The sequence below is a fragment of the Salvelinus sp. IW2-2015 genome, linkage group LG15 (assembly GCF_002910315.2).
Source record: "Salvelinus sp. IW2-2015 linkage group LG15, ASM291031v2, whole genome shotgun sequence".
Taxonomy (NCBI): domain Eukaryota; kingdom Metazoa; phylum Chordata; class Actinopteri; order Salmoniformes; family Salmonidae; genus Salvelinus; species Salvelinus sp. IW2-2015.
Window position 1 is genome coordinate 43,338,919 of NC_036855.1, and position 14,909 is coordinate 43,353,827.

General features: G+C 43.3%; 2 protein-coding genes across 9 annotated transcripts in view; one reads left to right on the plus strand and one right to left on the minus strand.

Annotated features, from left to right (window-relative positions):
* The window catches only part of cntrl (centriolin), a 107,160-nt gene extending 106,228 nt beyond the window's left edge, over nt 1-932 (minus strand). For all 5 annotated transcript variants that reach the window (XM_070447154.1, XM_070447153.1, XM_070447152.1 and 2 more), the window contains exon 1: nt 815-932. The gene's annotated coding sequence lies outside the window, so the exon portion shown is untranslated. The remainder of the gene's footprint in view (nt 1-814) is intronic.
* Nucleotides 933-11,758: 10,826 nt separating this feature from the next.
* Nucleotides 11,759-14,909, plus strand: part of cfap77 (cilia and flagella associated protein 77) — a 76,273-nt gene continuing 73,122 nt past the window's right edge. For 2 of the 4 annotated variants that reach the window (XM_024001102.2, XM_070447156.1), the window contains exon 1: nt 11,766-12,283. The gene's annotated coding sequence lies outside the window, so the exon portion shown is untranslated. Of the gene's footprint in view, nt 12,284-14,909 lie in introns of all 4 variants that reach the window. The other 2 variants (XM_024001101.2, XM_024001100.2) reach the window with 2 other exon arrangements.

Consider the following 14,909-nt stretch of genomic DNA (forward strand, 5'->3'; position numbering starts at 1 on the left):
TCTAGGATGTGTTATTTTAGTGTTCCCTTTATTTTTTTGAGCAGTGTATACATTTATTCAACCCATCTTGTGCATTTCTTCCTTTACTTTCCAAGTGCATCTTTGCAACAAACTCCAACAGTGTTTAAGTTGTTTATGTCAATGCATATGACTGAAATTAAAGTTCTATTCATTTAAACAAATGTATATTTTAGTATTAAACTTTACTTTCTCAAAACATAAGATTAATCTATAAAACAAATTATGACACATTATTTGGTTACAACACTGAATATGTTGATGAAGAAACATTTTTTAAGAGTCCACAGGAGGGCGCAACGGGCTACGCAATGAAAAGTTGACATGCGAGTAAAAACATTTTTTTTACCAGAAGGCTAGCCAACTATCTAGTAAACACTTCGGATACGGGGTTGGCTTCTCATTTTTTATGCTGATAACGTTAGTATTTCCACTGAAATGTCAAACATGCTAATTGCTGACCCGTTAGCTAACGTTAACATTTTTATGACACCAATAATCACAAAACATTGATGGCTTGATCACAAGATAACACTGTTGAAGGTAATATATTTCTTAAACGCTGTTGAATATACCGATAATACGGTGTTCCACGCTAACGTTAGTATTCTTTTGAACTTAACATTAATTGGGGTAACGTTATTTAGTAAACCTAGTTAACGTTCCTAGCTATAACGGTACTGTAGCTATATAACGTTAGGTAGAGAACATTGAACAGAACAAGGTTACGTCAATAACTAAATGTTGGCAAAAATGCAGACAGAACCTTAGCTATAGTCCCTAGCTATCAACTCACATTTTTGTGACTGTTTGTGATCCTCGGTCTTGTGTGTGTGAATTTAACGGCTAACATTACCGTAGCCAGCTAACCAACTGCCTCCATAGTAACCAAAGCGATACAAAGCACTTTACAACTTGACCAAATACTACTACTTCTTCGATGAGGTCTAACGGCGTTTGGCATCCAATAAATGTTCCATTACCGCCACCTACTAGACTGGAGTACAACTTCCTTATACTTTGCTTGAAAAAATAAATAAACAAATACCCTACCATCTAACAATACACTCACAAAAAAATACAAAATAACACCACCCTACTCCACTATTTAAATATATTTTGGGGTGTGTGAAATCAATTGGGAGGCTGAGAGGGAACAGTGTGATGACCCTATTATAGTTGAAGAGATAATTTATTCTACTGAACACCTTAAAAATAATACGTTTCCTGGGACTGATGGTATATCTGCTGAGTTTTACAAAACTTTTTCTCAACAGTTAGCCCCATTTCTGTTGGAGGTCTTTTCTGAAAGCAAATAATGCTCTCCCTCCCAGTTTGACTCAAGGTCTGATTACATTAATACCTAAGCCCAAGAAAGACTTACTTCTACTCGATAATTACCGTCCAATCTGTCTGCTCAATAATGACTACAAAATATTAGCCTCTATATTAGCAAGAAGAATGAAGGCAGTATTGGACTCAATTATAGAAGAGACCCAATCTGGCTTCATGAGGAATAGACATATACAGTTGAAGTCGGAAGTTTACAGACACTTAGGTTGGAGTCATTAAAACTAGTTTTTCAACTTGTTAACAAACTATAGTTTTGGCAAGTCAGTTAGGACATCTACTTTTGTGCATGACACAAGTAATTTTTCCACAATTGTTTACAGACAGATTATTTCACTTATAATTCATTGTATCACAATTCCAGTGGGGTCAGAAGTTTACATACACTAAGTTGACTGTGCCTTTAAACAGCTTGGAATATTCCAGAAAATGATGTCATGGCTTTAGAAGCTTCTGATAGGCTAATTGACATCATTTGAGTCAATTGGAGGTTACCTGTGGATGTATTTCAAGGCCTACCTTCAAACACAGTGCCTCTTTGCTTGACATCATGGGGAAAATGTAAAGAAATCTGGAAAAAAATTGTAGACCTCCACAAGTCTGGTTCATCCTTGGAGCAATTTCCAAATGCCTGAAGGTACCACGTTCATCTGTACAAACAATAGTACGCAAGTATAAACACTATGGACCACGCAGCCGTCATACCGCTAAGGAAGGAGACGCGTTCTGTTCCGAGAGATGAACGTACTTTGTGCGAAAAGTGCAAATCAATCCCAGAACAACAGCAAAGGACCTTGTGAAGATGCTGGAGGAAACAAAGGTTTACAAAGTATCTATATCCACAGTAAAACGAGTCCTATATCGACACAACCTGAAATGCCGCTCAGCAAGGAAGAAGCCACTGCTCCAAAACCGCCATAAAAAAGCCAGACTACGGTTTGCAACTCCACATGGGGACGAAGATTGTACTTCCGGCGCCGACAGAGATGACCACCTTGTTTCACGTTCCTAGGAAACTATGCAGTATTTTGTCTTTTTATGTATTATTTCTTACATTGTTACCCCAGGAAATCTGAAGTTTTATTACATACAGCCGGGAGGAACTTTTGGATATAAGAGCAACGTCAACTTACCAACATTACGACAAGGAATACGACTTTCCCGAGGCGGATCCTCTTTTTGGTCCACTACCCAGGGCAATGGATCGGATCCCAGCCGGCGACCCAAAACAACGGCGCCGCAGAAGGGGCAGACGGAGCGGTCTTCTGGTCAGGCTCCGTAGACGGACTCCCAAGTATACTACTCGCCAATGTCCAGTCTCTTGACAACAAGGTACACGAAATCCGAGCAAGGGTTGCCTTCCAGAGAGACAGAGATTGTAACGTTCTTTGTTTCATGGAAACATGGCTCACTCGGGATACGTTAGAGTCAGTACAGCCAACTGGTTTCTTCACGCATCGCACCGACAGAAACAATCATCTCTCTGGTAAGAAGAAGGGCGGGGGTGTATGCCTTATGATTAATGAGACGTGGTGTGATCATAACAACATACAGGAACAAAAGTCCTTTTGTTCACCTGACCTAGAATTCCTTACAATCAAACGCTGTCCGCATTATCTACCAAGATAATTCTCTTCGATTATAATCACAGTCGTGTATATTCCCCCCCAAGCAGACACATCGACAGCCCTGAAAGAACTTCATTGGACTCTATGTAAACTGGAAACCACATATCCTGAGGCTGCATTTATTGTAGCTGGGGATTTTAACAAGGCTAATCTGAAAACCCCTAAATTTTATCAGCATATCGAATGCGCAACCCGGACTGGTAAAACCCTGGATCATTCTTACTCTAACTTCCGCGACGCATACAATGCCCTCCCTCATCCTCCTTTCGGAAAATCTGACCACGACTCCATTTTGTTGCTCCCAGCCTATAGACAGAAACTAAAACAGGAAACGCCCGTGCTCAAGTCTGTTCAACGCTGGTCCGACCAATCGGATTCCACCCTTCAAGATTGCTTCGATCACGTGGACTGGGGTATGTTCCGCATAGCGGAATACGCTGATTTGGTGAGCGAGTTTATTAGCAAGTGCATCAATGATGTTGTACCCACAGCGACTATTAAAACCTTTCCCAACCAGAAACCGTGGATTGATGGCAGCATTCACGCAAAACTGAAAGCGCGAACCACTGCTTTTAATCAGGGCAAGGCGACCGGAAACATGACCGAATACAAACAGTGTAGCTATTCCCTCCGCAAGGCAATCAAACAAGCTAAACGTCATTATAGAGACAAAGTAGAGTCGCAATTCAACGGCTCAGACACGAGAGGTATGTGGCAGGGTTTACAGTCAATCACGGACTACAAAAAGAAAACCAGCCCTGTCGCGGACCACGATGTCTTGCTCACAGACAAACTAAACAACTTCTTTGCTCGCTTTGAGGACAATACAGTGCCACCGACACGGCCCGCTACCAAAACCTGTGGGCCCTCCTTCACTGCAGCCAACGTGAGTAAAATATTTAAACGTGTTAACCCTCCCAACGCTGCTGGCCCAGACGTCATCCCTAGCCGCATCCTCAGAGTTTACGCAGTCCAGCTGGCTGGTGTTTACGGACATATTCAATCAATCCTTATCCCAGTCTGCTGTTCTCACATGCTTCAATAGGGCCACTATTGTTCCTGTTCCCAAGAAAGCTAAGGTAACTGAGCTAAATGACTATCGCCCCGTAGCACTTACTTCCGTCATCATGCTTTGAGAGACTATATCACCTCCACCCTACCTGACACCCTAGACCCACTCCAATTTGCTTACCGCTCCAATAGGTCCACAGACGATGCAATCGCAATCACACTGCATACTGCCCTAACCCATCTAGACAAGAGGAATACCCATGTAAGAATGCTGTTCGTTGACTACAGCTCAGCATTTAACACCATAGTACCCTCCAAACTCGTCATTAAGCTCGAGACCCTGGGTCTTGACCCCGCTCTGTGCAACTGGGTCCTGGACTTCCTGACAGGCCGCCCCCAGGTGGTGAGGGTAGGTAACAACATCTCCACCCCGCTGATCCTCAACACTGGGGCCCCACAAGGGTGCGTTCTCAGCCCTCTCCTGTACTCCCTGTTCACTCATGACTGCGTGGCCATGCATGCCTCCAACTCAATCATTAAGATTGCAGACGACACTACAGTGGTAGGCTTGATTACCAACAACGACGAGACGGCCTACAGGGAGGAGGTGAGGGACCTCGGAGTGCGGTGTCAGGAAAATAACCTCACACTCAATGTAATCAAAACAAAGGAGATGATCGTGGACTTTAGGAAACAGCAGAGGGAGCAGCCCCCTTTCCACATCGACGGGACAGTAGTGGAGAAGGTGGAAAGTTTTAAGTTCCTCGGCGTACACATCACGGACAAACTGAAATGGTAAACCCACACAGACAGCGTGGTGAAGAAGGCGCGGCAGCGCCTCTTCAACCTCAGCAGGTTGAAGAAATTTGGCTTGTCACCAAAAACACTCACAATCTTTTACAGATGCACAATCGAGAGCATCCTGTCAGGCTGTATCACCGCCTGGTATGGCAACTGCTCCGCCCACAACCATAAGGCTCTCCAGAGGGTAGTGAGGTCTGCACAACGCATCACCGGGGGCAAACTACCTGCCCTCCAGGACACCTACACCACCTGATGTCACAGGAAGGCCAAAAAGATAATCAAGGACAACAACCACCCGAGCCACTGCTCGTAATACCATCAACATTGTGCATCGCCTCGGCAAGAAGCAACAGCAAAACGATTCAAGACCAAGGGGTATCATCATCCTCTTCACTGCCAGATTCTACAGGGATGCTGTCTGGAAAGCTGCTAAGAAGAACGCCTTCCTTCAGAGCCATGGTATGCGTTTCGCCGAGCATCTCAGCCCGGAGGACATAGAAAGAAGGAACAAGTTGTGGCCAACGATCAAGAAAGCACGAAATTAGGGAAAGGCTGCTTACTTTGTCAGAGGACGAGGCTTCATCAACGGTTCAGAAATCCATATTCCTCCCTATAATCTCACCAGAATGAACAGATTGATGGTTTCGGCCATGGTATTCTCATTTTCCTTGTATTGTTTAACTTTACCTAACAAGCATCAGGTGACTATTTTTCGGAATACTCAGGTACTTCAATTTATTAGTTTGTTCTTGTATGACCAGAAGGCCTATTTTGTTTACAAACTTACGAAGAAGACTGAAAGTTGTATTTATTTTTTTATGTATACAATAACTAAGATATTGTTTTAAAGGGCATACAGGTCTGCTCTGACTTTACACGGTTATTGTTCTATTTAGTTATTAATACTTATTTCCAAGTGAAAAAGGTCTTAGGAACATGTATATGTAAAACATTTTTTATTCAATTTTTTTTTATGATCAGTTTTTATATGCACTTAAAATAGTAGGTACCCTTTCATTTAAATTATTATTTTGTATTTTATTTATCAGAATAGTTCCTGATTACACTAAAGAGGTCTCTCTTACTACAAAGAACCCTTGGTTTGGTCTTGAACATAAGTTTCAGTTGAGTTGAATTTCAAAAGCTGGATAACATTGTCATGACGCTGTATTAGTTAATGTGACGACTGCTGCTCATCAAATGATTAACGGTTTATAATTGCGTGATTAAATGAATCAGGCAATTATTAACTCATTAACCTGGGGCACCATGGTAAAATTAGTTTTATTGAGTTTCTATTTCCCAAATGAACTCAAAGAATATCAGAATATCGATTTTACAACAGTCGCTAATTAATCAATTTCCTCTACAGTCTCATTCTGAACATCGCATAATCCGAAAATCTGCACAAACCTGAGTCACACCAATGAGCTTGTACCACACCAATTTTAGTTGATTATTTATTTACTACAAAGCTAAAATTATAATAAAAGATACACATACACAAAAACACAGTCTAGGCTATTGATTAGAACTTAGTACAATGGGCCAACACACTCTGGTGCGTCACCCAAAATGGGGATTTAAAAGAGAGAGAAACAGAGAAAGTACACGAGAGAAATATACATTTGGGTGCATTTGTCAGCTATGCTTATTTTAACCCTAACCTTGCCCTGAACTGCCGTTCTTATGGGTCAGAATATAATGATGTAATTACGTGTTTAAGGTCTCCGCTGGGGGTCTCTGCGTGGACCGTTTCGTCTTTTCGGATGGCGCACTTCTCTGGTTGTCCGCACGATGTCAGTGTCCTTTTTGCTTAGTGGTCTGAATCCTCGCCCTTGTTCTGAAAGGAGTCTTCTGAGGAAAGCCAGCCCTGTAGCTCAGGGCTCACAGCGTAGGAATGAAAACAGTGTAGGTACACGCTTCGATGGGGAGTGGAGACCGGGTGATCAGTTCTAAATTCACCCTCTTAGACGCAGCTACTCATCCGTAGCATGGATAGAATAAGGTTCCTTTGTCTTCAACCTCGTTTTGCGTTTTGGGTTCGTTGACTACTCAGACCTTGGCTGCAGCTCAGGTCACTTAGTCTGATATGTTAATTCTTAACTCACATGTCCTATACCCTCGGGTCAGAAGTGGGCGTAACCGCCTTTAGGGCAATTCTCTGGGCTACCAAGTTATGAGGCAAGGTCTAGATTTTACTCAGATCCAATTTAGACAATTAACTTCACATTTCATGTTTACAAAAACATTCTCTTTGATTTGGACATTTTCCACACAACGTACAATGTATAAACATCAAGCACATATTAGGAAAACTCTTAAAGTTACAATGTTTTCATTATAACGTCGTCCTTTGACTTTTAATAACATAACAAAAATTATATTAATATTCCATCTATCGTCATTACCACCATTGTTCCAAAGTCCATTTATTGCATGTTTAATGTTCTGAGGCCGGTTCTTCATAGTGAGAGGACAAAGGAATTTTGTCTGTTGCCTAAGATTTACAATGTGCGTGAGGGGTCATAAAACCCCCACATCTTCATACCCCTAGATCTCTCCTCCTCTGTTGGGGTGAGAGATAATCTGTAGGGTTGTGGTCTCCTGTAACCTGACCTGATCAGGACAGTCATGACAACATCTCGCTCAGAGTTTATGGAATAAGCTATTTTCACTTTAAGTTGACTTAAATGGTGCAGATCTCGGTACCTTATACGTTCACTGCTCCTACGTTTTTGACTCATCCTACTACAGTTTATACTTTTATAGTGAAGGGCGGCTCCGGCAGCGCCGTAGTGAAAGGCGGCTCCGGCAGCACCGTAGTAAAAGGCGGCTCCGGCAGCTCCTAACTGACGGGCGGCTCCGGCAGCTCCTGACAGACGGGCGGCTCCGGCAGCTCAGGACAGACGGGCGGCTCCGGCAGCTCAGGACAGACGGGCGGCTCCGGCAGCTCAGGACAGACGGGCGGCTCTGACCTGKAGAGAGAACCTGGAGGGAGGAGACGGAGAGACAGCCTGGTGCGTGGGGCTGCCACAGGACCCACCAGGCTGGGGAGACCTACAGGAGGCCTGGTGCRTGGAGGAGGCACCRGATGGACCRGGCTGTGGGGGAGCACTGGAGCTCTGGTGCKCAGCCTTGGCACCACTCCTCCAGGCTGGATGACCACTTTAGCCCKGACCATCCAGAGTGCAGGCACAGGTTGAACCGAGCTGTGGGTGAGCACTGGAGATCTGGTGCATACTACTCGCACCTCTCCCTTAGGCTCAATGCCCACATTCGCCTGGTACGGGCGGAGCGCAGGCATAGGATGCACTGCACCCTCCCAGCACCCCGGAGACACAGCACGCAGAGCCGGCGCAGGATACCCTGGGCCGAAACGGTGTACCAGAGACCAGACACGCTGAGCCGGCACAATACGCCCTGGCTGGATGCCCACACTCGCATGACACTTGCTGGGGGCTGGCCTATAGCGCACCGGGCTATGAGCGCGTACTGGCGACACCGTGCGCTTAACACGGTCCCTGACCAGTAACGCGCTGCTTACGATAAGCACGAGGAGTGGGCTCAGGTCTCCAACCTGACTCTGCCACATTCCTCGTGTGCCCCCCCCCCCAAAAAAAATTGGGGGCTGCCTCTCGTGCCTGTCGCGCTGCCGTGCTACCTCCTCATATCGCCGCCGCTCAGCTTTCGCTGCCTCCAGTTCTTCCTTGGGGGGGCGATATTCCCCAGCCTGTGCCCAGGGTCCCTTGCCGTCTAGTATCTCCTCCCATGTCCATGAGTCCAGATTGCACTGCTCCCGTTTACCACGCTGCTTGGTCCGGAGTTGGTGGGTGTTTCTGTAACGAATCTCGTCTGGTGAAGGAGAAGAGGACCAAAATGCAGCGTGGTAAGTGTTCATCATATTTTAATACCAAACTGAACACTACACAAAATAACAATGAATGAGAAAACGAAACAGTTCCGCTAGGTGAACAGACACTAAACAGAAAATAAACACCCACAACCAAAATGGGGAAAACAGGCTACCTAAATATGATTCTCAATCAGAGACAACGATCGACAGCTGCCTCTGATTGAGAACCATATCAGGCCAGACATAGAAATATAACACCATAGAAAAAAGAAAATAGACTACCCACCCCAACTCACGCCCTGACCAACCTAACACAAAACATAAAAAAAGAACTAAGGTCAGAACGTGACAATTTGGGCATAACCTTTACAAAGGATCAAAAGCCTAGAGGCTTACTAAATTTCAACCCTCTTATTAAAAAAACCCAGGTGAAGCTAAATCAATGGCTACAGAGGGACTTATCTTTAAAAGAAAGTCCTAATAACCAAAGCTGAAGGTATCTCTAGACTAACATATGGCGCTCTATCTTTATATATTGACAGTAAAATAAGCAAGGAGATAGACCAGATGCTTTTCAACTTTCTGTGGAGAAACCGTACCCATTACATTAGGAAAACTGTTGTAATGAACACTTTTGAGAATGGTGGGCTAAATTTCCTGGACTTTACTACCTTAAATAATAATTTTAAGATCAATTGGATAAAACAATTCCTAAGAAGACCCACTTCTATGTGGAATTTTATTCCTAATCATGTCTTCTCTACTTTTGGTGGCCTTAACTTTATTGTTGGTTTGCAATTATAATATTGACAAAGTTCCAGTGAAACTTTCTGCTTTTCATCGGCAGGTTTTGTCATGGTCCTTAATTTATAAGCATAATTTTTCTCCACACAGATATTATTTATGGAATAATCGGGATATATTGTATAAAAATACTTCTTTGTTTTTAGAACATTGATTCCGAAATAATATCCTATTGGTGAGCCAACTGGTAAATGCAGAGGGTCTTTTGCTCAGTTATAAGGAATTCTTATCACTTTTCAATATCCCTGTAACACCTAAAGATTTTGCAATTGTTTAGATGCCATTCCCTCAGGTGTTGCTTTATTATTCAGGAACGTGTCAAGACCTGACCCTCAGAGCCTACCTTCCGTTGACCCTGTTGACTCATCAGTAGGAAAGATTTGTTTCTCTTTTGGTCCATTCAACAACAGAGCGATATGAACCTTGTTTCAGCAGGATGTTGTATCTATCTATACCTTATGTCATGCCTAATTGGAATGGATTTATTGATAATATCAGTTGAAAAAAAGTTTGGATGTTGCCACACACATACCTACTTGTTAACAAAATTAAGGAAGTTTCCTTTAAAATGATTCATAAATATTATCCTGCCAACCACTATATGAAGAAGTTTAAGGAAAAGATCAACTCAAATGGCTCCTTTTGTAATGACCACCCAGAAACAGTGTTCCATCTTTTTTGGCATTGTATTCATGTAAGAAAACTGTGGCAAGACACCAGTAGATTTATAATTGAACACATTTATGAAGATCTTACACTATTGTGGAGAGATGTACTGCTTGGATTCTTTACCTACGATAGAAATAAGCTGAAACATTTTTATGTAATTAATTTCATTATTCTTTTGGCCAAATGTCATATTCACAAATGTAAATTTACAAACAAAACACCACATTTTCTTACCTTAAAAAAATTAATTGAACTGTATTTTAAGACAATTAAATAATCTACTAACAAAAAAGATGTTAGAATAATAAGTGTATGTATGTCCCTTAAGGTCCTTGTGTAATGTGATATTGTACCCCCTAGCCTAATTGTCCTTTGTATATTATTTATATATACTTCAAATCAAATATTTGAATATTTACAAAGCCCTTCTTACATCAGCTGATATCTCAAAGTGCTGTACAGAAACCCAGCCTAAAGCCCCAAACAGCAAGCAATGCAGGTGTAGAAGCACAGTGGCTAGGAAAAACTCCCTAGAAAGGCCAGAACCTAGGAAGAAACCTAGAGAGGAACCAGGCTATGAGGGGTGGCCAGTCCTCTTCTGGCTGTGCGGAGATTATACCATAACATGGCCAAGATGTTCAAATGTTCATAGATGACCAGCAGGGTCAAATAATAATAATCACAGTGGTTGTCGAGGGTGCAACAGGTCAGCACCTCAGGAGTAAATGTCAGTTGGCTTTTCATAGCCGATCATTCAGAGTATCTCTACCGCTCCTGCTGTCTCTAGAGAGTTGAAAACAGCAGGTCTGGGACAGGTAGCACGTCCCTTGAACAGGTCAGGGTTTCATAGCCGCAGGCAGAACAGTTGAAACTGGAGCAGCAGCACGGCCAGGTGGACTGGGGACAGCAAGGAGTCATCAGGTCAGGTAGTCCTGAGGCATGGTCCTAGGGCTCAGGTCCTCCAAGAGGGAGAGAAAGAAAGAATTAGAGAGAGCATACTTATATTCACACAGGACACCGGATAAGACAGGAGAAATACTCCAGATATAACAGACTGACCCTAGCCCCCTGACACATAAACTACTGCAGCATAAATACTGGAGGCTGAGACAGGAGGGGTCGGGAGACACTGTGGCCCCGTCCGACGATACCCCCGGACAGGGCCAAACAGGCAGGATATAACCCCATCCATTTTGCCAAAGCACAGCCCCCCCACCGCTAGAGGGATATCTTCAATCACCAACTTACAATCCTGAGACAAGGCCGAGTATAGCCCACAAAGATCTCCGCCACGGCACAACCCAAGGGGGGGCGCCAACCCAAACAGGAAGATCACGTCAGTGACTCAACCCACTCAAGTGACTTGTGTTCCAACATCTACTTCCTGTATTGATTTGTTATTAATTAAAACAATATTTTTTTTAAAGGGGGGGGAAATAAAATAATACATTTTTAAAAAGTGCTTTTTGACGTGTATATTTTTTGACACAAAAAGACCCAAACGGCGTTCCATAGTTCAAAGTCATTAGCCCCCGTTCTACTTTTGAGCATCAATATGGCTGAGGCGTCTGTAGAACGTTAACAACAATGGCAATGTCGTGACAATAGTGACGGAGGCGCAACCCACAGAGCTTGGTCAGAGATACTCAGAGTTGGTACTTTTGAGGAGTTGGGAAACTCTTTTGGAATCATATTAATGTACGTTGCCCATGATGGGACAAGGAGAGCTGTCCTTCAAATAGGGAATGGGAGTCAACTGGGCGCCAGATCAAAAACCCAATATTAGCATTAATTTCGTCAACAAGAACTACAACCGTACACATTTTTTCCGAGATGTGAGATAATTAACTCGTTGTCTGTAATACCGTATAGCTTTGGAATTGTGACCTTATGTACTTTCGAGGAAAATAGGCAGGTTTTTCGACTCATACCCTGACTTTGAGAAGGGATTGCATGACGATTAGTTTAGCAAATACGTGACACAGCATGACAACGTGAACGCGATTGGTCTACAGTCTGCTAGAGTGGCTGTTATAAATTCCTCCATTCATTACCCAATGGGATTCCTATTTGTGTACACTTTTCGTCAATGTTTGGCGTCGCGTTTCCATAACAACATAAGATACCAACAGGAAGTAAAGAGGTATGTAATGTCGTCGATTTCTTCATTTGTAAACTAGCTACAAAAAACTAAATTGCAGTTCTTGCCTCTGATATGAATAACGTTATATTATTTTGAAACTATGTAATTTGTAATGGTTTTCATCAGTTGTATAGTAACGTTGTTGACTCTGGCCTTAGCTGCTGCCGATTTTCTTGCTAGCGCTTGATCATAACCAAACCCAAACGGAATCAGCGGGGATTTCTTATATTTTCTGCGTCGATTTCTGCTGAAATTCTGCGGAAAGTTTTTTTTTGCCTCTAGGGTAGTAACATTATTTTATAACATGGGAACATGGCTTATGTGAATAAATGCTTAGTTGACAATGAACCTACGGTTATCCTTCTACTAAAGCTCAGTCAAAAATAACCTCTACACAAACTCAACCTTTACAGTATATGATCCTTTAATCGTAAATATGATAGATAAATAAAGTGCAAAGGCATATAAATACAAATGATACATTGACGAATCCAGCTATAAATACATTAACGCCAAATAGTTTAGGTGAACCATTCTGTCTCTTTGTTCCATTCAACATATAACTATTGATTCATKATCAAATTGCTTCAAACCAAAACACAGAAAGAGTGGTAGAGTTGGTGGGTGTGACTGACATGCTTTTTAGTGCTCAATGCTACTATACTTTGCAATCAACAAAATTGTCATTTTTCTCCATGAGGCTCCTTCTATGCTGACTAAGTAGCATCTTATAATGTGAGAAGTCTTTCTACATCCACTGAGGTAGTGGGGAGGCACAGATGCATCGCCGCAATGTGAGCTAAGGCTGTCTTGTCCTCCGTAGCTGCCCACCAGTCCACTGCACTGACTTCTGTAGCATCTGCCTTGTCGATGCCCATGTATCTGTGCAACTCTTCTGCAGACACCTGGCTCCGAGCAGGGATGGCATGGACAGTCCTTAATGTCCTTTCTTGCGCCTACCCCCTGGGCTGGATCTAGAACAGTTAGTGACAGGTGAATGCAGGGGTGCTTCTCCAGCACAGTGTGCAGCTTGATTGAGCCTGCTGCCATTGCAGAATGGAACAACTCGGTGCAGGAGAGCCTGTCTTCCTCTGGAAGCTGCCACAGCAGCTCAGTTGTATGAGGGTGCCAGTTGTCAGCCCCAGCTGTTCTGCCATACTCAACTGCATTTGCAGGTCCTCCAGCTTGCTGGCGATGTTGTGGGCTGTTGGCACAGAGGTCTCCTCCAGCTTTATCAGGTTAGCCGCTATGCTCCACAATGAACACTGCCTGGGCCTTCAGCTGGGCCTTGTGTTCCCTCAGCAGCTCACAAAGGTCCTGGACATACTTTGCTGTTTCTGGTAAGGTCGTAGTGAAGTCGGTGAGCACATCCATGTACTCACAGGAGAATGGCCATTTTCCAGCATGAATGATCTCTGCTCCAGACGACGCTGGGGTGCCTAACACCTTTTTCACCAAAGCACACAGCTAGTTCACGTCCTGAAACACAGGACGTGGGAAAGATGGGAAAAGCAGGTGACGTGTCCAGAGTTGGGGAAGAGGCCCTTCAAGATGCTGGTGAAAGCCTTCTTCATGTAGCTAGCTGAGTCGCTTACAAAAGCCCACACATTGTTAAAGTCAACCCCCATGTTATTGATACAGGAAAGCTTGGGACACCGTGGTAAATTTGACTTTATCCAAGAAAGCCAGTTCTGCTACAACAGGTCATTCACCCACTGGCTTARGTAGAATGGCAAGTGCACACAGCTTCCAAAGGTATCGGTCGTCTCATCAAGGATGACATACAGTAAAGATCTTTTCCCTCTACAGCGTCTTTGATGTCCTGCTCAAATTGTGGATAGAGCTCTGGCAAGTACTCTGTACGCAGATGGGATGGCGCTGGGATATACCCTCCCTGCTTGCAGTGTTTCTTCAGAAATGTGGAGAACTTGGGCCCCTTTTCGAGAACTATATATCTGCTTTGATTAATGTTCTTGTAAAGTCCACGATGAACTCCTTTCAGCTGTGGAGGGGTCTTTGCCAGACACGTGTTCTTGTTTGGACTGAAWTTTTTTTTGAAAATAAAGAACAATGGTTACATTTAGTAAATTAAGATTTCTCAGGTTGAGTTCAATAGCAGGCCTATAGTGGATCTCAAGCTTTGAATCTAAGCACACACTCTCCTGAAACGACACTAACACAGCCCATAAACCTGACAGTATGTCTCTCACACAAATACATTTTCAAACAATGATAGTTAACATATTTTCAGATTTTTTTTTGTTATTTACTTGCTGTTTTTGTGATTCCTAACTTGATAGCTCCATCACGTCACTTTGGCTAACTTGTTAGCTGAAGTAATGTTAGCTAGCTAAGTTAGCTGGAGCTGGAGTGACAACATGGGGAAGCTTGCCAGGCTAACTTGCCACTATGTAGATAGACAAAAATGTAACTGTCAAGAACCGATTTTAGCTAACTAGAACAAACCTATTAGATAATGTAGCTAGCTAAAGCATCAGAATGTTTACCTGGTCCACGGAATTAGCCCTCCTATTTTTGTTTCGGAGTGACCTCAGGTGCTCCACCACAGTTTGATGGCGATTGAATGCTGACAGACTTTGCAGAAAAGTACTCCTCCATCCTCATA